At 39.2% G+C, this 26,507-nt stretch overlaps 1 protein-coding gene across 2 annotated transcripts in view; it reads left to right on the top strand.

Annotated features, from left to right (window-relative positions):
- cttnbp2 (cortactin binding protein 2) overlaps positions 1–26,507 on the top strand; it is a 128,262-nt gene that overhangs the window by 7,119 nt on the left and 94,636 nt on the right. The window lies entirely within an intron of this gene.

The following is a 26,507-nucleotide window of genomic DNA, read 5'->3' as shown; positions in this document are numbered from 1 at the left end:
ACTTTTGTATTTAGGTCATCTCTTCTTGCCCATGCTCTACTTCAGGGTTTCCTCTTAGGCTGTTTTTCTTTTTGGAATAGGCCCTGAATGAGTATATCAAGAGAGAAATGTTCTGAGCAGATACTACAAGCTTCAAAGCTTGTTGGTGAAACAACAAAAAGCATCTATTTTACTGTTTTACTGTAAACACTATAATTGATACAGGGCTTCAATAGGTTGCTTTTCAATTTAATTTGTGTTTATTTTTTTCCCTGTAAGCAGGCTGTTCATCATTTTCATTTTTTTTCAGTTTTCCACATATTGAACCTATCGTGCGGCTGAACAGTAATCGACCTTCCTGATATTGAACAAACTCTGCCTCACTCAGTACTGCAGCATCTGCTTCAGACAGTAATTTGAATCTTTAAACATTCAATTCTGCAGTCTGCTCTGTCGAGTTTTCTCCCCTTTCCGGTCTATCAGTCCTGGTTCTTTCATCTCTGCTACACACTGTTTAAATGTAGGACAGTCTGACATGTCTTCTTTGTCGCTTTTCGTGTCAGGTGTCTGGTTATTTTTGTATTCTTTCTTTACCACCCATTTACCCATGCGTTTCACCGAAATTAAAAGTCCTTATTCCTTATACCCCGTGGATGGGTATCCAATCCATGTTTCAGTGAAATAAGCCACCTCTCTCTGCTGTCCTCACAGTTCTCCCAAAACACAAAGGGCCTATTTATTCTGTCACAAATAAGCCCATCTGAGAAAAAGGGAGACAGATGGGAACGAAAAGGGATGGGGAAAAAAGGGGAGCATGGTAATAAAAAGACAAAGAGTTACAAAAAATAGATATAAAGTGAGAACCCGTGATCGTCTGTTTAAATCTAGGGTGAAGACAACAAAGGGCTTCTGAGATGTGACGAGAGACGGTGAAAGCCGAAGGCTTGATGTCATCTCGAACAAAGTGAGACCGTATGACAGTGGATTACATTCACTGCCTCATTCCCCGGCTTTCCAGCACCCTCCACCTTACTAACAAAAACAAAGGCGTCCTCTGCCACCAGCTGCAAGGCTATCAATGCCGCTGGAATATTCTATTTTGTTAACTTTTTCGAATCAAATATCAAATCTAAACTTGTTTAGCACATCTAAAGCATGTTACACATGCTCAGTTACAGAGCAGAACAGAAAACTAAGCCCTCTGCCCTGTCAATTTTAATACAGGTTTGATTACTTCATATCGGCAATTCCCCCATCGTACCATTGTTCTGTTCCCATACCAATAGCTTGTACCAGACTTACTGTAGGACAGTTGGCAGACCTGCAACGATTGCTTTTGGAGTCCAGGTGTTATTGAAAGGCTTTGGTGCTGAAGATTAATTAGTATGTGGCTAGAACTGGCTTAGCATCTCATCTCATTCTGGAGAAAAAATAGATTAGTCAAAAGACAGAGATATCACATGATTAGCATGACCGACCACTACAAGTAAGCCGTTCTTTACTGCCAAGAGCTTTTCAGAGAGCAGTCAAAGAATGCATCTTTACCCAGTTCGCAGAACAAGAAACAAACATTGTTTGCTTGTGCCCACAAGCCACAGGCAAGGTCCATTTTCAAAATGATGTAGCTACTTTCACCATTTTTACAAATGGCTGATTTTGGCTGAGTAGCTGATTGGGTCACAGTTGATAAATAAATTAAAAAAGAAGATTAGCTCCTGGGCTGATGGCCAGTGGTACTTTCCCACTGGCACAAAGAAATAAAGCCTTCCCAGTGTTGAAGAGAGAATGAAAGCAACGCTTTTAGATATCTTTGACATTTGAAAGCCAGTCTGTATTTCCACAAGGGTAAAAGGTGAGTATTTTGAAGGCCAAAGATTGCAAGGGGCAGCTAAAGTCAGAGGCAAGAGGAAACTTACTTTACCCTAATGATGAACTAGTGTTGGCTTATGATATTAAAAGAAACATTAACTGGAGTTTGGCATTAATTCAATTCAATTCAGTTTCAAATGTCAAATTCAAATGTCATCCCAAGGCACTTCAATAAAATAGTCCTATTCAGGCCAATTGGAGTTCAATTCATTGTAATCATAATCCCATAAAATCCAATTAATTGAATTCAAAATTAATCCAAAGCATTCATACAGAGCCCATTCAAAAACAATTTCCCAGTTAAGGAAAACCGAAACTTCTCTTCGGTACAATCTCTCATCCTGAGCATGCATGAGGCGAATGTGGAGAGGAACGGCTCCTTTTTAACTGGAAGAAACCTCTGGCAGAACCAGACTCAGGAAGGTTGGCCATCCGCCTCGACCAGCTGGGGTTTAAGAAGACAGAAAAGAAGGGACAACAAACACCATAATACCACTCAAAGGATACTTGTTGAGAAACACAGGGTAACAATAATGCCATATGTACATAATATCATTTGAGAAATTAAACGAAGGGAAAAAGAGAGCAAAGTGAGGAAAGATGTGACATAAGCAGGCAAGGCCTATAGCAGCTTAACTATGGGATGTTTCAGGATCACCTGAGCCATCCCTAACTATAAGCTTTATCAAAAAGGAAAATTTTAACCCTAGTCTTAAAGTTAGAGAGGGTGTCTGCTTCCCAACATTTACTGGAAGGTTATTCCACAAGAGAGGGGCCTGATAACTGAAGGCTCTACCTTCCATTCTACCTTTAGAAACTCTGGGAACCAGAAGTAAACCTGCAGTTTGGGAGCGAAGTGCTCTGTTTGGAAAATATCTTACAATGATTTTGGATCAGCTGAAGGCTTTTCAGAGAATTTGTGGGACAGCCCTATAATAAAGACTTACAGTTGTCCAATCTTGAAGTAACAAATGCATGGACTAGTTTTTCTGCATCACTCTGAGACAGGATGTTCCTGATTTTGGCAATATTATGAAAGTGAAAGAAGGCAGTCCTACAAACCTGTTTCATATGTGCGTCTAATGATAAATTCTGGTCAAAAATTACTCCAAGGTTCTGGTTCACTGTAGTACCAGAAGCCAAGGAAATGACATCTAAAGTAATTATATAGCTAGACAATTTCTCCCTGAATCACTCAGGTTCAAAGATAATGACTTCAGTTTTGTATGAATTTAGAAACAGGGAGTTCTGAGTCATCCAGGTCTTTGTCTTTAAGACATGCTTGTAATCTGACCAACCTATTGGTTTCACCTGGTTTCATAGTTAAGTAGCATAGCAATGGAAATGTATGCCATGCTGTCTAATAATGTTACCTAATGGAAGCATGTATAAAGTTAAAATAATCAGTCCAAGCACAGAATCCTGTGGAACTCCATGTCTTACTCTGGTGTATGAGGAAGATTCTACAATTACAAGAACAAACTGAAATCTATCAGATAAATGGGTCATTTCAGAATTGCGGGTACATTTCACGTCTCCCAGAAACAGAAGTGTCTCCCCCTAAAAAAATCTTTACTGGATCTGTGTTAGATAATATTGCTAATTATATTGCATATTCACCAAAAATAATGTTTGGTGTGTATTTTAAGCACAATATATATGGAAAATATTCATAAAATGATTCCCACCCCACCAATTATTGACTGTCTTCAGCTTATGATTCACATGTTCAACTTGAATTAACATGAAATGATTTAGTATAATTCACATTTTTTTGTGCTAATTCTTTAAATACTTAGTATTTAAAAAAAAGTATTTATTTTCTGTAATACAGAGGATTCCAACATTAGAAATATAAATTTTTTTTATCTGTCCCTATGATACGGTCAACTCTGTTATCTCTGTTATAAAACACATAAAAAACTACAGCATTCAAATAAAAACATGTGACCTGCACCCAGTGATGTCACTCCCTCTTGTAGAAAAGGTTTGGAGGGAACTATGGTATGTTAACCTTTCTCTCTCATTAATTTGGACAAAATGTTGACAATATACCAACAGTAGATTAATTAAATGTCAAATCTGTTACTATGATATTCTAGTGAATATGTCTTTCATTTTTTAAAAAACTATATGATGAAAATTCATAAAATGATGGTTTTATTCATGACATGTGATATCTGCTTTTAAGCTAGCACGTGGAGTTAAGGCACAAAATCGTCGAAAATGTCAACTCTGTTATCATCAACTCTGTTACACATGTCAAGATTTTAATGTTAACAGAGTTGACGGAGACTAACAGAGTCAGGTGTTCCCAATCACTTCTAAGAATTTTGCTTTACTTTATACATTTTTTGTGGGTTGTGGGTAATTTTATTGTAAGGTAAGATTTCTGAGATCGCTTTCCAGGTCAAGAAAATGTTATTATGTTTGTTCTAGGTAGGTGAAGATGAAGGTGTCGGCAGCAGAAAGGTAGCGGCAATACAGGGCACGGCAAAATGCTGACCCTGTAAGAAGGGGATAAAATTTGGAAAAAGACAGTCTCCCTGTCTTTTTCTCTGTCCTGATGGAAGAAAAAGAGAAATGCAGGTTTAACTAGCCCAGTGGCTAATCTGAGTGAAAGGGAGCAGAGGCATAAGCAGAGGTATTGGAGAGAGGCTCAACAGAGGTGCAGAGCAAGAAGGCAGAGAACTTTTGAAACACCACCACCAAGTCCTGAACCAGACCCTGAACCACAGACACAGACACAGGTTAGATTTGTGAATGCTTAGGTGACAACATAGATGATGAGTCTATAATTACAGTACAGAAGGTAAAGTTATAGATGCAGTGAGAAGTATAGTTCTTTGATTATTAGTAACTGTCAACATGATAGTATGTATGATAAAATACATATTAATGAATATTAATTTATTTAAAAACTCATTAATACAAAAAATACTATGTTAAATTCAATTTGTAAGCAATTTATTTTTATAATTTCAGACAAAGGCGGTCAGGACGGAAAATAATAACAAGAGAGAACTCCAAATTATACAGAGAAATATATAGATAGGAAGACAGAGTTCTTGCAGAGATTCAAAGAACTCTCCTTTTTCATCATGCAACAAGAAATTCTTGAAAACCCAGCTCTTCAGAGAGCATCTCTTATCCTAGCACTTACCTTGTACTTACCTACCCCCTCTATCTTTGCACTTTATCTTTCTGCACTTCCTTCTATGCCTGCACCCTATCTCTACCCTGTCACCTCTGACAGAGTCTGACAAGTGGGTTCCTTCTATGTAGTTTATTGTTAGCTTTTTATATAGCTTGTCATATCTTCATTTGTAAGTCGCTTTGGATAAAAGCGTCTGCTAAATACATAAGCATAAACATAATATCAGACAAAAATACCAAGATACTAAAGAAGAGAGAGTAAGTCAGATGATATCACGAATTGTGTCAGGAAAGATCATTAAACGTTACAAACTATAGAAAACAACACTGACCATATTTGGTTTTTCAAGAAAGCGATGTCGTCAGATGACCAAAGTGGACTGTCTTTTCAAAGAAGAAAATGCCAATCATCTAAAAGCAAGCTCCAAAAGAAGGTACAGGAAGTTTTCTTCAGAGATGATGTCAGCCGCTTAACTGCAGAAAAAAAAAAACATAACTAGGAGGAAATTAAAAATGCAGAAATGGTTTCTAAATGATACCTTAAAAAATCTTCATCATAAATTTCTTCTTGAATATCCATCAAGTCAGCTGTCATACACACTTGGTGGTTAATTTCTTTAGCGATGGACCTTGCACCCAGTATCGCCAGAAGGGCAACTTCTATATGTTTAGAGCTGTTTAAGCAGGGCTTTCAGAAGAGCACATGGAGCTTCTTTGAAGCAGGTCACAGGAAAGGTGCCCCAGACGGAGTGGGTGGGGTTTTAAAAAGAACAGCAGACAGGCTGGTCAGTGAATGAAAAAACATTCCAAATGCCAAGCAATTATATGACAATCTGTTGAGTGTCCAGACCTCTATACAGCTATTCTACATTGAGGAGGAGGCTGTGACCAAAGCTGTGAAGAAGATGCCCAAACAACTCCCAGTGGTTCCTTCCACAATGTGCCTCCATCAAATGATCACTCAAGCACCAGGAAAAGTCATCTTCAGAGATGTCAGTTGTCCCTGCTCAACTAAATAGATCCTTGAGTCACAACTCACAGAGATTTGAATTTGATGTTCAGCCCGTCCTCTCTGATACCACTGAAGAGCGACAAACAATGGGAGAAATCAAGTGGGAGAGCAAAGATATGATTGGACAGTTGTGTGTCATTAAATATGATAATGACTTTTACCCTGGGACCATCGTTGAGGTCAATGAGACATGCAAAAGTCACATGCATGCACATGGTGGGGAAAAATAGGTTCTACTGGTGGAATCGCCAGTGATTAATTTTTCGAGGGAGTGAGGGAGGTGGTAGTTTTTTATATAAGTAGCAAATTTGTGCTAAGCAATTTTGTTGTGTTGTTATTCAAACTGATGAATTTATAGATTTTCAGATGTACAAGTTGCTATGAAATGTATTTACGTTTAAAAAAAGATGGTCTTTTACACATGGTTTGTCAACTCTGTTATTCATGTCAACTCTGTTGACATCACCATCAACTGTTTCTTTAAAGTTTTGTTTAAAAAAAATGATAATTAAATGTGTTTTATTGCTGAAAAATTAACCAGAAGCTGTGTCATAACTAACATTCTCAGTACATGAAATTTCAAAGCATTTCATTCATGTTAGGAACTATATTTAGAGAAATATATTCTTGGCAACTTTCCAGTTAGATGTGTCAATGTTTTTACTCCTGAAAAAAATAGTCTTTATTTAAGAAAACCTAAAGTTGAATTGGTGGAAGTAAAGACAAAAGTTCTCATAGGCATTGAAAATGGATTACATTTAAGTACTATAAATATTTACCCTCATTTGTCTGCAACAGAGTTGACTGATTTTACTGTTAGTACGATGATTTTCAGATTGAATATTTAAAATCTTACATGTTTAAGCTGGGCAAATGCTGGAGGTGTTACATCAAAGTAGTTTTTTAATTCATTTCATTAATCTCTATCATTAATTTCTTTTGAGTTTTGCATTACGCTGAGCAATAGGAATCTGTGCTGATATTAAAAAGATATGATGTAGTGAAGCTGTAATTAACACTTTGCTAAAAATATGTAATATTGCAAGCGGTTGCACACAAATAGCTTAGTTGTCACATCAGTTCCTTGTTTCTCAAACTAAAAGACTAATCATACAGTCACTGAACTCTAAGGTAGCCTGCACAGTTGGACAGTTTGTCAAACATTTTCTAACTGTTATGTTCCTGCACTCAGTTGGAAAGAGGGATTGTACAGACAGAGCTTTCCAGAATGTGCTTCATTAAAATGACTTGAAGGGAGGATTTCACTGCAAGGACTGATAAGTGGAAGGCCAATAAAAAATATCTTAGCCATCAGCCATTGCAATTAACTCTAAATAAGCATACATAGAAAATATGAAGCCTGAAATATCATTTAGGTTTACACATTGAATGAAGCTTGAATTAAGCAGTTATTTGCTTACAGCATCTATTTGGGTCCACAGTAAAGCTGTTTGTTTCTAGAGCATGACATTTCCACTCTATGAAACTTTTTAAAGTTGCACTCTGAAAAAGTTTTGGGTCCATAGTGTTTGGAAGTTGGCCAATATGCCAAAACTGCTCAGTCCTGGGGGCTTAATAATAAAATGTTTCATTATGAGGTTATGGTGTTCTTCAGATCAGATTTGCAATAACGGTTTCCACTAAGAGGCCAAGTGGACCAAAGCAATAGCAGCAAACTGCTCCCCACAGCATAACAGAGCCACCAGATCCTCTCACTGCAGGGGTCAAAGATTCAGTGTTTTCCTTTAGCTTGTTGCTCGTCTGTATTGCAGGGGAATTTTTCATGACTAGACACTTTTTTGGAGGAGCGGTGTGTGGTGCTATCATTTTTGAGCTTTGATTTAGAATGATTGGCCCCCGTTTTATATCCAGTGCATAAGTGTTTTAAGTCTTGATGCAGCAGTGTAACTAGTAGTTTTTTAAGCTTCTTGTTTACCATTGTTGTAGTATCCTGGTGAACTTAAGTTACAGTTTAATTGTTCTTTGTGGAAGCAACATAATTTAAATTATACATTTACTCGTAACTACGCCAAAAACTCTGAGTGCTGCTCTTTGTGTAAAATTGGGGTTACATCCTCACAGACAGAAGTGCTTTGGAATCCAGATGGGTGGTTGGCGTTCTTGCCCACCACCATCCAGTCTCATGCGGCAGGCATGACCCCCCCACGGGAAGTCATGTGATCTAACAAATGACTAAGAGAGCCTATGGAGCTGCTATGAACACTGGGTTAATGCATGTTTAGGGCAACAGAACACATGCACCAAACCATCAGGCTTTCTCCTGCGTCACATTATCTCCAGCCTTCTAGCTATTTAAGGCATGCCATGTTGCTGGGCTTTTCCAGCTCTCCCCCTAACCCTGCCTGTACTCACACTCAGCAGTGTTTCTCTTCTTCTATATCTCTGTTCATCTCCCCTTTGTTCTCTGAAATATTTCTACTTTGGACCCCCCCCCCCCCCCCCCCCCTTCTAGCTTTGTCTCTATCTGAGATGATATCTCTTCAGACTGCAGCTTATCATTACTTCTCTCTTGAAGTCTCTCTCCTTCAATGTAAATCTTTGAATTCCTCTTATTTCCCATCCCCTGAAATGTGCTACTAATCCAAAATGTATTAAAGGTCACTGTTTTCTCTCTGACCTATAACCATCCCATACAGGGTTGCTCCAAAATAGCTTCCCCGATGGGTTCAGTCAAAATTTGTGAGTAGTACAAATCAAATTTTTTATTTTATTCAGGCCTCACAGAATTCAGGACAATAATACCATCATTCCCACCTGACTCCTCTTCATGGAAGACTTTGTAAATTTTTTTTCATCATTCTGCCTACAGAGTGCTGAAGTGGTTGTCATTCAGAGGTGAGTGCTGCTCAACAATTTTCTGACAGTTTAGGATGTCAGTTTACTCAAAGACTACACAAAAAGCAGTAAAGTAAAGTGTAATACGCATTAATCTAAATTGTGTTTAATGTAGGACACAGTCAGTCTTGTGTGGGTCCTTGAACGAGAGTCAGGTTCTTTCCCCAGATCGCACAAGCCAATCAACACCCTGCTCTGATCAAAGGGCTGCTTAGCAACCAGTCCCCCACCCCCCAACTCAGACCCTCCTTCACAAGCTTCCCAGGCTCATGTTTCACTGCCACCCACTGACTTGCCACTTAGGAATGAGGCTAAAAAGGCTCACAGAGTAACCACCACCATCCCCCCATAGGGATGAAAGTGGTACAACCCAATCCTGGAGCCAATTTCTTGTGACAGGTTTTTTTTATTTTAAATTCTGTCAGTCAGAGCAGAAGATGGATCCGCTCCCAAGTGTGTGTGTGTATTATCTAGGCACTAACTAAGGATTAAGGATTATATAAATTAGTAATACATCTTTGCAAGAATCGATTTAAAAAAAAAAAAATTCAAAAAGAAAAAAGAACAGATTAAGATTCTGTTAGCCCAATTCTTTCATTGGAACCCCAAGAACAAGCTGGAGAAATCATTAGTATTATTAGTAGTATTTATTAGTGGTCACCTACATTGCAGCGCTGGACTGCAAAAGCTCCCACAGGAAATCCGTCAGGCCAAGTCCCAATATCCGGAAGCCTTTCATATTTGTATTCAGCTTTATCTCACAAAGGTTGTACCCACACTTGATATAGTATAATTGGATAGTTTTTAGTGGCCTGAACAGGCCAACCACTGTCCTCGTTGTGTTCTTTGGATGTGATAAGCAATGTGTGTGTGAGTGCTGTTTTTGACGTGCATCTAATGTACCAGACCTATCTACTCCAATAGAGATGTTTTGTCTGACCCAGTTATTTTGTCTTGGTATGTCATCCTAAAGTCTTGGACTGTTTTAGGTCATCTATTGTGCAGTATGAGCAGAGTGGAAAAGTACCAGCTAGGTACAGAGGTTATTTAGTAAAATACAGAATATGAATACATAATGTCTAAGAACAAAGCCAATTATAACAACTAAGATCAGATTTATTGTCATGCATACAGTCATACACACAATATTTGTCCTCAGCTTCAAATCCATCCAGGTTGGCACCTGTTTAATGGCTGAAGAGTTAGACTCAGACTAGTGGATCTACTACTTGACCTGGACTCTCTGCATCAATTTCTTCATCTAGCCAGTTCCTAAATCAGCTTGCTTTCACCACTATCTTGTATTTTTTAATGTCCTTTCCAGTGTGTAAACTACATGTGGTCACAAAAGAGTAAGGTTCTGCTGGTTCTTTTACACAATATAGGAATTGGTGGAATTTAAATTAAATCACATTCATTTAATTCATAACTGTTTCATGTTTTAAGATAACGCTGAAGTAAAAAATGTCTGTGTTTTTAACTTCTGAAGTTGGATGATATTTTGCTTTTCTTTGTTATATAACATTTGATCTTGGGCTGGTGTTACTGATCCACATTTTAAGCCATCGGCTGATTATGCTTATACATAATTAACCTTGTGAGAAAGTGCTTGAGGAGCAATGTCTTTTTTTGTGACCATTTTTTCATCTTCACATTCACTTGTATGTAAAACATAGATTTTTTTCATGTGTTTTGTTGACCATTGTTGTACATAAAAGTATTTTGGTTCTGTCTGTGAGGATGTAACCTCTTGAGTTTCTAAAACTTATATCAAGATTTTTATTAATTCCTAAATATTTAGATATAAGTATGTTAGGGTTTGAAAGTACAGCATACTTACAACTGAAGACAAAAGGCTTAGAACATACAACAAATTGCCAGGGTGAGAATCAAAGCTGCAGTGGTGAAGTCTCAGTACAGGGTGCACATGCTCTATCAGGTGAGTTACACCCTGCATGAATATTTGAAACCTGATATTCACCACAGCAGAAGCGGTCTGACCCAAATAGAGCAGATGCATATCTTGTAAATCACTCATCAGTTTATCATAGTCATTGAGGGTATTATCATCGTGATGACTATCAGCATGATTTTGTTGCCCGGTCCTACCTCAAAGTTTAACACACCTGAGTATGTTATCAAGTTGGAACGAAATCCAGAATCAAACTGCCTGTCAAAGCCTATCTCTCTTCTTTTGCTGTACTTGGTAGTTTATTTGTACATTTGCATGTCTGTGCCATGTGTGGTTTGGTGAAATTCTTCCCCGTGAATCAAAGCGATCAGTGAAGTACTTAGGAAGTAGGTCATAGCAGCTATCCCTCTCATTCTCCTCCTCTCTTAATCCTCCCATCCTCCCCATAACAACCTCCCCCCTTCCCTTTTCATATATAGGCCTACATTTCACTCTTCCTTTGCTTTCTTGATTTTGTGCATAGATAATAACTCATACTGTTTGTTGGAGGTTTTTTTTTATTGATTGCTTCACAGCAATCTGAATGCACATGCTTTTAACATGGGTGGCACCAATTGGAATCAAACCCTCAACCCTGGTGATAATCTCTGCTTTACTTAGCTTGGTTCTCGACACCACATGCACTGTTCTGGAGTATCGTGTTTGTAAGCTGCATATGTCAACATCTTATCCTTTTTGAGAAATCTTGATATGCTACACACATGGACAAAATTGTTGGTACCCCTGACAAAAAGTAATAATAGATAAAAATGTACTGAAAATTAACCAATGGAAATAATTTATTGCTTTTGAATTGTGGTTCAAAAGAATAATTTTTAAAACAAACTAATGAACCAGGCCTAGACAAATTATGGTAACCCTTGAAAAGATTGAAAATAATTTGACATGGAATACTATGATAGAAACTAGGATATTGTGGTTGTAAAGACTTGAAACCTGGATATTTCACTGACCACAGAGACAGGGATATAATCTCATTGTAAAAAATGGAATAATAATGTGTATGTTAACACACTTGCAGACAGTATGGGATGATGATGTATGTTTTTTGTGTTTCTGTGTCGAAAAACAAAACTCAGCAGACTGCACGTATTTGAGATGAGGTATAATTTTGTATCTGTACCTATTAAGGTACCAGATAAACTTGTGAAGTATAAACATTGTGCTGTCCTGTCAGCCTCTCTGGATGTTTTTTTTTTTTACCTTATATCTCCTGCAGCTGCGGGCAGCATTTTGTTGAACTGAAATCATATACTGTAGCTGTGCAGTACAGCATGATAAACAAATGGCTCTAAAACGGTTGGATTTTTTTTTCTTATTGAATGAGGTTGATCTGTATTGGGGAGACTTTAACTGTTGATATTTTTCACAATTGTTTACACTTTAAATGTACATGAAACAGGAGGGGTTTGATGTGTGGCATGCACTGAAATCCTGAGATATTGTGAATGCTCATAACTATGTAACTACGTTGCTCGTTGGCTGTGTCAGTGTTGTTCAAAGACCATAACCAACACTTACTCCTCACCTTATTTGCTACTTTCCTGCTTAATTTAGAAAGTTTCGTGTTTTGATTTAATTTTTGCCAGACTGTACAGCTCTTTCTCCTGAATGGTGCACCTTTTTTTGTCGTTTGTTTCCTCTTTACATACATAGTATACATTTGACTCTTATCTGTCAGTTTCTCATGAGGAAGCTTAGTCTGAAATTCTTCTAGCTTAAGCTAGCCTCTCACCATTCAATTAAATTCCATTTTATTTATATAGCACCAGATTACAACAAATGTCATCTCAAAGCACTTCAAAGACACAATCCAGTTCAAGCCAATTAGAATCCACTTCATTGTAATACAGTCATAGTCCAATCGAATCCAATTAATTAAATCATAAATTAGTCCAATAGCCTAGCAAAGGAAACCAACAGATTGAGCCACCCCTAACTATAAGCTTGTGAGAAAGGAAAAATTTAAGCCTAATATTGAAGTTAGAAAATGGCCTGATAACTGAAGGTTCTGCCTCCCACTCTACTTGTAGACACTCTGGGAACTATACCTGCAGTCTGAGAGCAAAGTGCTCTGTTTGGAAAATATTGCACTACGAGATCTTAAGATATGATGAAGCTTGGTCATTAAGAGCTTTATTTGTAAGGAGAAAAATATAAAATCCTATTCTGAATTTAACAGGGAGCCAGTGAAGAGAAGCTAAAACTAGAGAAATATGATCTTTCTTCTTAGTTCTCATCAGAACTCTGGGTGCAGCATTTTAGATCAGCTGGAAGCTTTTCAGAGAATTTTTGGGACAGCCCAATGATTAAGAATTACAGTAGTAAAGTCTTGACGTAACAAATACATGGACTAGTTTTTCTGCATCATTCTCATACAGGATGCTCCTATTCTTAGCAATATTATGAAGGTGAAAGAAGGCAGTCCTGAAAACCTGTTTTATATGTGTGTCAAAGGACAGATCCTGGTCAAAAATTGTCAGGTACCGTGGATTCAGGACAAAGACGCAGGGTCTTTTCAGATTCAGAGGGGTTTTATTGGAGAGCAAAGCACACAGAGCACAGCAAGGCAGGGCGATCTCCAAGCAGAGCAAAATAAAGGGCTATGAAAACCTAAGCGCTCTCCTCGGTAACTATGGCGGAGGACGAGCGCTGCTATGAAAGTTACAAAACATAAATCTCTCCATGCTGGGAGGAAAACAGAAATGCTATGAACAAATTACAAAACAAAGACACGCTTTCCTAACAAGGCGGAATTAAACAAAGGACGCACTCGAAAAAAAGAGGCACTATAAACTTTAACTATAAACTTAAAACTCTCCTTTAACGGAGGCAACTATGAAATGTTATAACGAAAAATCTCTCCTAGAAAACGGAGGAACAAACAAGGCTATGAAACTTACCGTATTAATAAATAAACTAAGACTAGGACTAAGAATAAATTACAAAACAAGATTACACTGCAGGAGGAACGCTCACTGCAGGCTCGTGATACTATGACTGTGAGGCTGGCAGTGTAGCTCATGGGAAGAGACAACATACTGGCACAAGACAAGGGAAACGCAGACTATTTGAACACATGAGGGACCAAGGGGAACAGGTGGAAACACTTGGGAATCAGGGAAGACAATGAGACGCTTGACACGGGAGGAAGGGCAAGATACCTGAAACGAGAGGAGAGGGTCAGTGCTTTCAAAATAAAACAGGAAATGACGAGACAAGACATGGAACAGAACATAAACCGTGACAAAAATAAACTCCAAGGTTCCTGACTGTCAAGAAAATGTAAATGTAAATGTCATCTAGAATAAGTATATAACTACAGTTTCTTCCCGAAACACTCAGGTCCAAAGTCAACAGCTTTAGTTTTGTCTGAATGTAGAAGCAGAAAATTCTGAGCCGTCCAGGTCTTTATGTCTACAAGACATGCTTGTAGTCTGACCAACTGATTGATTTAATCTGGTTTCATTGATAGGTATAGCTGAGTATCACCAACATAGCAATGGGAATTGATGGCAAAGCGACCCTCAGACAGGCGTATCTACACAGGGTCACACACTCATAGAGACAGATTTCATACACTGGAGCGGTGGGCAGCCATTCACAGCACCCAGGGAGAATGGGGGTACAGTGCCTTGCTCAAGGGCACCTCGGCCATGACAAGGAGGTGGACTGAAACCCCTCCAGCTGTCAGTTTCACCAATCTTTTTTTGAGTGGCGAGAGTGGGAATCAAACTGCCAATCATCCGGTTATTTGATTCTAACCACTGAGTCACAGCTTAATGCAGTTCCTTTAATCCCAATAACAACAGGATAAGCATAGACGCAAGTCCTCTAAGTAGAGGCTAAGAGGAGATCATTGGTAACTTTCACTAGTGCTGTTTCTCTGCTATGATGCACTCTGAATCCTGACTGAAACAGTTCAAACAGATTATTTCTGTGTAAATGATCAAAAAGTTGAGCTGCAACAATTTTCTCAAGGACTTTAGACATAAAAGGGAGATTGGATATAGGTTGATAATTAGCGAACACCACTGGATCAAGATTAAGTTTTTTTTAAGTAAAGGTTTAATTACTGCAACCTTAAAACTCTGTGGTGTATAGCCTGTCAACAAAGACAGATTGATCAAATCCAGTGTGGAAGTATTGACCAAGGGTAAAACCTCATTGAACAGTGTGGTTGGGATTGGGTCTAAAATACATGTTGATGGTTCAGAAGAGACTATTGCTGTTGTTAGCTCAGAGAGTTTGACTGGAGAAAAACAGTCTAAATATAAATCAGATTCTAAGGATACTTCTAAAGCTGCTGTACTTGATGATATGTCAGTAATAGTGGTGGAATGGATTCCATGAATCTTCCCTCTAAGAGAAGCAATTTTATTGGTGACGAAGCTCATGAAATCATCACTACTGAGAGTTAAAGGAATATGCTACTGCTCCCTCTTTGTCAGGGTCTCTTGACCAGTTGATTTGATGACACGATTGCTGTTTGATGTGAGCTGAAAAAGCGCCATGAGTACTCACTAACACACTGACTTGTGAGCACACACAGACACACGCAGCCACTCCATGTGATCAGTTAGCGAATTATATGAGAAATGATGATACAAACATAGAAATAGTCATCTCTGCTTGCCTGACATGACGCTGTATGAAGGACTTATTGGAGCAAAACCTCTCCATTCTTGTACAACACGGTTTGCATCAATAACAGAACAAAGTCTGTGTGTTTGCAGTATGTGTTCACATCCTCAGCTGAACATAGCTCTCCTTCTGCTCTCTGTTACCTCACAAACATACATGTTATAGAATTTCTCTGCCTCTTGTGGCGAAAGAACCCTTCTTGATTTTAGAAAAATCATCAGTATGTTTAGGCAACGCTCGGGAATTAGAAAGGGGTGTACATGGTACAGATATTACATTTGATCAGGTTGTATAATTTGAGCTAAAGCAATTGATCAATTAGCCATAATTTTGTCATGATTATTTTACGAATGCGAATGGCCGACTTCAGGTTACCATAGAGATAAAGAGACCAACAGAGATGAATCACTAAAAGATCTATATATTTTTTTCCCCATCTTGTCAGTGCAATCCTCTTTTCCTTTTCATATCTGCATATAAAACAATATTAGTCATTCTGTCAGGCCTGTTAACCTGCTCCTCTCTTGCTGCTGCTGATGTAGACAGAGTGTGGGAGTTTTCCAGCTGTAGCGCAGGATAAGAAGCCCAGCAAAAACACGGCATAAGAGAGTAACTCTGCTTAGCACTGATACTAATTAGATTAGATGCAGGGAATACATAGTTACAAATTACCATCTATTGTGACACTACAATATGTTTGTGTTTACACTCTGATCCGGGTTTAAAAGAGTGTTTTAATTAGCATGTTGGTGTTTTGATGATTTAGTATTAGTAGCTCAAAGTAAAATAAGCAGAAAAAAATTTGACTAAATTATTTTTTCAGCTATTATGCAGCTCAGTATCCAAGGAAATGCATTAGTAAGCACCCTTCCCAGGTGAATTTATAGGGTTCTATATAACTACACCTTTAATCCTTTCCAAAAATAATTTCTCTCTTGGAGAGAATTGCGTAATTCTCTACAAGAAAGAATTACCATTTTAAGACCAGCAAACTCATGAGGAAATTACCAACAGGCATCTCCTCTTAATCCTATTGTGACAGGAATCCGAAAGGTTCAGTAACCCAGTTCTGATTAGATTCCTTTAGTACTCCTGCTCTGATGTAAGAGTCACTATAAAATTTGTTCTATGAGGTATGATCAGCTGCAATTAATGTTATGCAGAGACTATTGAGAGACTATTGAGGCTGCTTCCAGTAGTTATATCAACAATGGAAAGGTTAATGTGGTGAGAAATCACCTAGTCTGTTGTCTAAATTGTTGGGACTACAGGGACACTCAGGCCAGCCAGATTACAGACTGGTGCATCTTTTAGACTCGCTCTTTGGCAGAGAGCAGCTTGCTGAGAGAAAGGGGCCCAACAATAGAACTGCCATCAAGTTACTCTCGGAATTACTGTTAATTAATTAGAGCTGATATTTGCTGCCACCAGTCATGTTTGCCATTAGCAACACAGTGGCTATATTCAACCATTGCAAAAACTCATTTGAAACAAGATATCTTAACTGAGCCACCTTGCAAAATATTTGCCTCATTTCAAACTTAATTTGTGGGAAACCAGGGCGTTTTGCCCCAATCTTCGTCTCCAGCTCCCGGCTGGAACTTTGAATCCTCGCGGGTGCTCCCTCCGCAGCTCACGGAGGAAGCGAACCAGGAGATGAGGGAGACGCGCTGGAGTCGCGGCAAGGCGGAGAAGGCTTCATCGTCTTTGGAACCGCTGTTCCTCTGCATTTCCTGCTTCTTCGGAGGGCCCGATGTCTCCGTTTCCTTGGCTGTCTCCCGATGTGAGGCTGTCATGTCTCAGGCCCGTCTTCCTTGGTTCGGCACATCAGCTGACCGCCTTCGCTCCAGAAAAACGCTCTGCGAGGCGGTTCGGAGTTGTCAGCCGTCTCTTGATGATTCTGATGTCAATTCATTAGTTGACACTTTCAACCTGCACTGTTCATCTATTTTAGATTATATTGCTCCTGTAAAATGTAGCTCTGTCGCCGCCGTAAACCCGAATCCTTGGATGAATGAGAACCTATTGTTTGAAACGTAGTTGTCAGCGTGCAGAGCGCCTGTGAAAATCCAAGGGTCTCCTAGTCCACCGAATTTATTTTAAAGAACTTTAAACTGAATTTAACTCATGGGTAAAGACTGCCAGGGCTTCTTATTTTAGAGACCTTATTTCCTCCAATAAGAGGAATCCTAAAGTTGTCTTTGACACTATCCACAACCTTGTCTCCTCCCAGTTGCCTGTTGCTCCTGTGTTCTGAGGACGACTGTAATAACTTTTTGTTATTTTTTGTTGACAAAGTCGCCAGCATCAGGGCAAGCATCAGCCCTTCTACTGCCCTTCTCCCCACCCCATATAAGCGGCAGCCAATACTTGATCATTTTGTGCCCATCTCCCCCTTACAGTTAACTGAGCTAGTGAGTGGTATGAAGACCTCCTCCAGCCCATTAGATGTATTACCCACATCATTATTGAAAAAAGTCTTAGAATCCATTGGTCCTACTCTGCTCAATATTGTTAACTGCTCACTGGTCTCTGGTTGTTTCCCCTCTTATTGTAAACAGGCCATTGTTCAACCAATTCTTAAAAAGCCCAACCTGGCTCCGTCTTCTCCACAAATCTTTTGTGTCAAAGATCCTGGAGAAAGCTGTGGCTAATCAGCTCATCTCTGCTCTGAATGAGAACAGGATCTTTGACAAATTCCAGTCCGGTTATTGTCATTCAACTGAAACAGCTCTTCTTAGAGTATCTAACGACATCATGATGGCCTCTGACACCGGCAAATGTACTGTTCTTCTGCTGCTCGACCTCAGTGCAGCATTTGACACTGTGGATCATGGCATCCTTACTGACAGGCTTAGGGACCATGTTGGTATCTCAGGCAGGGCCCTTGACTGGTTTGCCTTGTACCTCTCTGGCAGAACCTTCTCAGTAGCTGTTGGCCCGTTTATTTCTTCGTCCACTCCCCTATCATGTGGAGTGCCACAGGGCTCGGTTTTAGGTCCTATTTTATTTGTTTTGTACATGTTGCCTCTTGGTGAAATCATAAGTCAGTTCCAGGACATCTCTTATTACATGTACGCTGATGACATTCAGCTACAGTTTTCTTTTAACCCTAACAGAATCGATGGTCTGAATGTGCTGCATGATTGTTTGTCAGCTATTAAGGTCTTACTGCCAAACAATTTCCTTAAGTTAAATACCAGAAAAACTGAGGTTCTCATTATTGGGCCAGACAGTTGTATTTCTGCTGTGAAGGACTACGTTGGGTCTATATGCACCAATGTATGTTCCTCCCTGAGAAATTTGGGCATTATCTTTGACCAGCATATGAGCTTTGACAAATACATTTATTCTTTGTCTCACATTTGTTTCTTCCAACTCAGAAACATTGCCAAACTGAGAACCATGGTGTCGCAGGCTGAGCGAGAATTGATAATTCGTGCGTTTGTATCATCTCGACTGGACTACTGCAACTCCATATTCACATATCTCAGCAAGGCAGCTATTAACCGTTTGCAGTTAGTGCAGAATGCTGCAGCCAGGCTGCTGAATAAATCTAGGCGGAGTTGCCATACAACGCCTGTCCTGGCATCGCTGCACTGGCTTCCGGTTAGTTTTAGGATTCATTTTAAAGTCTTGATTTGAACTTTTAGAGCGCTTCGTGGTCAGGCACCAGATTACGTGTCAGAACTTCTTCGCCCTCATGTCCCTAGCAGGTCTCTCAGGTCTGCCAACCTGGGTCTTCTGGTTGTGCCTCGAACCAGGTGCATAACCAGAGGAGACAGAGTCTTCCAGTCTGTCGCACCCAGCCTGTGGAATAGTCTTCCTCAGGACCTGAGAGACTTAGCTACCGTGGACATTTTTAAAAAACATCTTATGTTTATGTTTATGTTTATGTATTTAGCAGACGCTTTTATCCAAAGCGAGTTACAAATAAAGATATAACAAGTTATACAAAAAGCTAACAATAAACTACATAGAAGAAACCCAGTAGTCCGAGTCTGTCAGAGGTGACAGAGTAGAGATAGGGTGCAGGCATAGAAGGAAGTGCAGAAAGATAAAGTGAAGAGATAGAGGGGGTAGGGAAGTACAAGGTAAGTGCTAGGATAGGAGGTGCTCTCTGAAGAGCTGGGTTTTCAAGAGCTTCTTGAAGATAGACAGGGACGCCCCTGTTCTGGTAGCGCTCGGTAGGTCATTCCACCATCGTGGGACGACACATGAAAAGAGTTTGGATTGTCTTAGGCGTGGTGTAGGCACTGCCAGACGACAATCCTGGGACGAACGGAGGGACCGAGTTGTGACATAAGCCTTTGCAAGAGCATTCAAGTAGATGGGAGCCGTTCCATTAAGCACTTTGTAGGCTAACATCAGTGACTTGAATTTGAAGCGGGCGGCTAAGGGTAGCCAGTGGAGTTCAATGAACCGAGGGGTGACGTGTGTTCTTTTAGGCTGACTGAAGACCAGACGCGCCGCCGCGTTCTGGACCATCTGCAGAGGTTTCACAGCACAGGCTGGGAGACCAGTTAGGAGAGCATTGCAGTTGTCAAGGCGAGAGATGACCATGGTCTGCACCAGGAGTTGGGTGGCATGTTGGGTTAGGTATGGTCTGATCTTTCTTATGTTTAGTAATGCAAAGCGGCATGAACGAGCAACCGAGGTAACGTGTTCTTTGAAGGTTAGTTAAAACATACCTGTTCAGGCTGGCTTTTAAGGTGTCGTAGTGTTATTTTGACTGTTTCTGTTGGTTTTGTCTTTGTATTTTTATTTTATTCGTGTGTGTGCCTGTTTCATGATTTTAACTTGATACCTTGACGGTGCTATGTGAAGCACTTTGTGAGTTTTTTTCCTCTGCGAAAAGTGCTATATAAATAAATTTTACTTACTTACTTACTTATTGGTGCAAAAAAAGATATCCTCATATACCCAACTCATCTTTGATAATTCACACAAGACAGACATAAGGGGGTCAGCTGCATATCAGTGTGTGCTTACACACATCTAGCCGTTATCGCCAAATCAGTTGAATGACGACAGCTTCAATGATTAGAGTGGCATGTTTTGCAATACCGGAATGCTTGAAAGGCATGTGTAAAAAGGCCTTTTCATTAGACTTCTTTGTACTCTGAAGAATTAATCTTTTAATGATATAGTTACATTTACAGTGCCTCAGGTAGAGTCTTGAAAGTTGACCAACCAAAGGGAGGAGAGTTCTATAAGAGGAACAAAGGGTATCTTAGCCTGCAGGTGTTATCACTCTGTTTAACATGATGAGACTCATTCTGCGAGCAAATCGCTCAACCACCCACCTGCTGCAGAGCAAGAGTCCACTCAGTGCTGCTGTGGGTGCAGTCTAACACCTCAGGTTAATGTACTCTTGGTGTATTAAAGAGAGATTTGCAAGAAAGCAGACTCATTGACTCATTGTGTGAGATGCTGGAAGTAAAATGGTGGCTAAGGCTCAACATGTGCGTAATGAAGGGTGTAGGTGTGAGAGAGAGACTGTCAGTGGAGGAGACACTTTAATATAAATGTCAGAGAACGCCTCCAACCTTACAAAAAGGAAGGCTGTTCAGGTCGAAGTATTGAGGGTGTGGGACTGCATCAGTTCGATACAAGATGCTAGGGAGACTGCACCAATTAGGCTACATGAAGTTTCTCAGACATACAAACAGTTTGGCTCTAGAGATTGTAATTTTGCTAATGTCTGAATACTTTTTCTGGCAATTTGGATTTCTTCTGTAGCTTTACGTGTCGAAGCATGATGAACAAAAACTGAATTTGCACTTTTTGCACTTTTTCTAAGATGGTGGTTGGAAAAGGGTGGGAAAATATTTGTGTTTTTGACTGATCAGTGATGTTGAGTTACACCCCAAAAGGTAGACATAACTCTTCCCCAAAGCTTTAATCAAGATAATAAGGTTTCTTAATTTTAGAGATTTCAGAGAGTCACAGTTTTCATTGTCGATTCTAATCTTTTGTCTGACATTCTGATTATGATTTCTATTGAGGAACTATGACAACAAACCTTGTTGCAGATTTTCTGTACTGGAACATTTCAATCATATGGTCATGTTGGAAAGGTGACTTTAGACTCTAAACTCTAAATCTGCACCAATTTACAGGACTAAACAATCAGCTAAACCTGACCAACTTAAGCAACCCTAGATAATTTGTTTAGTTAAATCCTGGTTATGAATTTTTTTTCTTTAATTTTTTTCTGGCCAGCCAATGTATCTTGTAGAAATAATGAACCAGGTCACCAGTTTGGTTTGTCTTTTTTCCTTGAAAAATTTGTTTACAGTTAGCAACCACCACTCTATTTATTACAATGATGTCTAATGAAGCCTACACCACCGCAGTACAGAGCCAAGTTTATGCACTTTAAACCAGTTAATGGAAACGATGTTGATGCACATATTCAAAGATGCATTTCAGAAGTTGGCTTCAAATTTACTTTACAGTTGAAGGGAATGTTAGTGCAACACCCAAATATTCAGCTATTTAGATATTTGATAAGGATGTAGTGTTACACTTTTCAGTTTTTGAATTAGAATATCCGTTTAATTTAGAATGTGAAAATATGTGTTATCATAACTTTCACAACCAGTCCTGATGTTTCAGAATGCTGAAAGTTTTAGCCAAGTCAGTGGGGTTATAAGGACCTCTACCTTCTTTTTCCATTGCATCCATTAATCGATTGTGCCTCCCTCCAGCACAACTTACTGTTTCCCCATTGGCCTCAGAGTAATGCATCTTAGCAAAGGCAATTAAATTTACAAGCATTCAGCAGCTACTAAAGCACTCCATCTCTTTTTTTCGGTTTCATGTTCGCCAATGCTCTCCAAGACAACGGTCTAACAAACACAAAGCCCACCACCACCTCCCTTCATCCCCTCTTCCATGCTCTTCATCCTGTCATCTTTAGGCTGTTTTGTTCAGGGTGAGCTAGAATACTCCTCTCTAGGAGGGAGCTGCAGGTTGTGACTGACGCGGCTGAGGCAAGTACTGTCGAGGGTGTTGTGAGTTCTATTTCAACACAACTACTGCTTTGTTTAGATGTCGAGTTTCTGAGCAACACTGGCAGCTCTGTTCTCACCCTGGAGAACAATTTCTGGTCAAATATGCAGAAGACAAGGCCTCTGTGTAGAAAATTGGCTCTTATGGATGCGTGTCCTCTACTCTGACATTAGAAACCTGGGACAGTGGGTCACACAGCAGAAATAGATAAACTACATTTACTTTTTTGGTGAGACAGCACGTCTAGTTAGGAATCAAAGTTAGGTAGGAATCAAACTTCAAAATTTGGTACAGTTTGTACGTCTTGATCCAATGATCAGCATAGTTCTATGGCCTTGTTTCACTTCAGTTGATAAAGTAAAGATGACCATGGTGTTCAGATAAATAAATATAAATACATAAATAACATGCTGTTGGAAAGCAGTGCTTTTCACAAATTTTCAAATAGAAGCCAGGGTTCTGCAGAAGTTAGTAAAAGGTGATTTAGTACATAGCTCTGACAAGTATGCCTGCATCAAATATCTGTGCAGTGAGTCATTTAGAATAATAAGCTGTTTTTTTAAGGATGGATATATATATATATATGTGTGTATATGTATTTTTTTTTTTAAATTTCAAATATATTCTATTTGTAAAGATTTGAAACAAATAAAACTGCCTTGGTATGCTGGCCTTGTTTTCTCTTAAGTAGTCAAACTCCTGATCCAATCAAACTGTTTTGCCTCACCACTCTATAAAATAGTCTCCAAATTTAAAATCATATATTAAATAAGGCATTAGCTACAAACGAGGATTGGAACTGCTTCATTCAAAAAGTATCTATGTAAATTGAAGCTTGGTGTCATAGCTCTACATTTCAAAGCTAACGTCTGTTGGTTTTTGTTAGTGCAAGTGCAAAACCTCCTCAACAGACTGATGAAGGATGCTATGATTTTGTTTGAAGTGAAAAAGACTTCACTTTACCACTAATTACTTAACTGTATAAAATATCATGCTACATGATTGGAATAATTGAGTATCAGTTGGATACTCATTAAGTCCAGTGGTAGAGTAAAACCATGCTCCTGATCTCACACTTAATGAACTTCAAAATATAATTTTGACCAGAGAGTATTTCTGATCACTAAATGTAGTTAGAGCTCAAGAATATGTTTTTGTCGCTGCTGCTAGTAATGATGCTGTTTCAAATATGATTAAATTTGTGCAAAAAGACATTTCTGTGACGAAGGGGTTCTTATTCTGGTGCCATTGAGTTTTTTTAATTCCATTTTGCTCCTTTCACAAAGTAGTTACTTCTCCCTGGATGAAGACTTGTAAATTAGTGGAACTGGCCACTGTGGGGGTTTGTTGGAAAGAAAACCTGCAGATTCCAGGGCCTTAATGGCACCAGGCTGAAAATAACTGTTTTATAAACTGCCAGTGTATCTCTGTACAATAAACACAGATTAGAGACCGTACCTGCTGTGTCGGCACTGCTGGTATGCAAACGGCCCTCTATTTCACACCAGGCCTGGTTCCCACCTCATCAGGCAGGACAGGTAGGCCACGTGGCAGGACTGAACTGTGCTGCCAGAGACACTTTATACAGCCAGGAGCTGGCAATGGAGTCAGGATGGAGTGTTGGAAGTGTGTGAAGCTCTATCCTGCTGAGATCTGAATATATCATTATAAACAAATACTTCTCCGTGCTTGGATTTTGATCAAACTGGAAAACATGTTATTACTTTTAATTTGCAGTTGTAAGGGTAAGGGAGCTTATAATTTTTTTTCAGATAAATCACAAATTTCCGAATTGTTTTTGCACAGCTAAAGAGCAGATGCCCTCAGATGAATAGTTAGAACAGAACAGAATCAACAATTACTTTCCACAAACACCAGTACAATAAAATTGTTTTCCCAAGGTAAACATTTTTCGTGAAATTTACTATAGAAGATAGTGTAAAAAACAGGTTTCTGGTCAAGCCAGCATTTTTTACTGCTTCATTTACATCACAAACCTTTATTGTTGGGGTTACTTGTACTCTGCCCTTCCCAGGCTGTTTTAATTCAGCTCTATAAGATAGTGTTTCTAACAGTGCCAATATGCAACGGGCCATTACAGTGTGGTCTCTTTATGGGAAACATTGGTATGTATCTACATTAGATTTTTAAAGGAGAAAATCTAAAAGGCGTATTAGCTTTTGTTGAGCTAATGCTCGGGAGTTGTCGTTTGCAAGTGTGTTTCACTATTACCTTCTTTGTGAGGACCAGTTTGACTTTGAACCTGTGAAATGAGCAGCAGTTATGAATCCATGAAACAGAGATCCCCAGAGTATGAGCTGCTCATTGTAGCCAAAAATGATTTGTGTGTGTTGTGTATTAGTTTCTGGATGATGAACAAAGGAGTGTGATGACACCAATGCATATAGCACGTAGTAGCCATTTCTGAGATGCTCTGATCTTGTACTAATATATTTCTTACTGACCATGACTGACCAAGTTAGGCCCTTGTCATGTCTTTTCAACTACTCTTTTTTGTACTCTTATTTTTCTTGCTTTTAATGCTCTGTGAAAATTAATTTGGTTTTTACAATCTAAAGTGTTCTAGTATTCCAAAGACAAAATACTTCAAATTTGTTGTACTACCTTTTTTACCCTTTGTACTGTTCATTCTGTTCTTCCTGGACAGATTTAATAGCCCAAGCCACTAATTGTTTTGACAAATGTTTGTAATATCTGCTGTCACAAAAATATTTTAATCAGTTCATAAAGTGTACATTTTGTCCTCAGTCCTTGCAGTAGCTTTGTAATCTAAATTGTGAAACAGCCACCATTCTTAGTGCTGTTTTGACAACTGGCCACCAAAAATGTTCCATGAAAAGAATTTGGTTGTAGTTGTGGCATTTTGTTTTCCCCACCAGCCTCTTTGGGAGGTATCTCATCTCATCCAGCTTCATTTAGTGAAACCTTAGCTATTTCAGGCTACATATATATATTGTATTTGTTATATAGGGCATCATGTGTGTTGTGTTGGTGTGTGTCGTCATGTGTACAAGGTTGCTGAGCTCTCTGATTTTCAACTGATGTGTGATACCAAAGTAGCTGTTGGATACGGACCCTGCCGCTTGGGCCTGGGCCTTTTTTTAATCTTGCCTCTATTGCCAAAGCCGGTGGTAACAGACACAATCAGTGTGTTTTGAGGACTGACAAGTGCTGACTTTGTGTGCGTACATCGAAGTCCTGACTGGTCCGGTTTCCGATATTGTCACAGTGTCATCTCCTGTTCATGTTTCTATGAGGACTAGAAGGTTTTTTCAGCTTAGAGTTGTATGTTTGTGCTAACTGAACTGTGTTTGTGTGTGTGTGCAGGATTCCAGTGTGAGTTTAAATCAGCTCAATATAAAGTATTGGCACATGATTAAGAAAAATACTACTCTTTGAACTGTCTTACGCATGCAAAGACACACACACACATAAATTCGCGCAAATAGTAAGTAATAAACACTCTCACATCCTTATCAGATGTTGGGGGGCTTTTTGTGCTTCTGCCCACAGGGACTATGAGGTTTAATCAAGCAGTAAGTCTGTGTTGGTTTACTGTGGCAATATGGATAAAAATAGTCTGCATGAAGCTGACTCCACTGGGCAGCAGAAGCCCTTCACATATCTGCAATTCATGCTGTGTTTGTGTGTGTATGTGTGCATACAAAAAAGCATGTTTGTGTGCTTACTGGGAAGCATTTGCCTCAGTATGTTTTGTCTGGAGTTTTCATGCCTGCATTTTTTTTTACCTTAAAAACAACATTTACTTATAGGGGATTGGAAAGCTTATGTCATCTAAATGACTTGTGTGAATGTGGGTATGTGTCTTTTCTTAAGATTGTATGTTGTTGTGGAGACTGGAGAAACTGATCCTTTAAAAGCTTTGGAGGCTCCATTTGATTCCTGGATGTTTAATGAATTATGTTGTACTTATTTAGAGACACTTTATTAATGATATTTCAATGAAGTCACTTGAATTTC

This window comes from Leuresthes tenuis, unplaced genomic scaffold (genome assembly GCF_036924035.1).
Source record: "Leuresthes tenuis unplaced genomic scaffold, fLeuTen1.0.hap1 SCAF_5, whole genome shotgun sequence".
NCBI lineage: Eukaryota > Metazoa > Chordata > Actinopteri > Atheriniformes > Atherinopsidae > Leuresthes > Leuresthes tenuis.
This window is presented reverse-complemented; position numbering and strand designations above follow the sequence as displayed.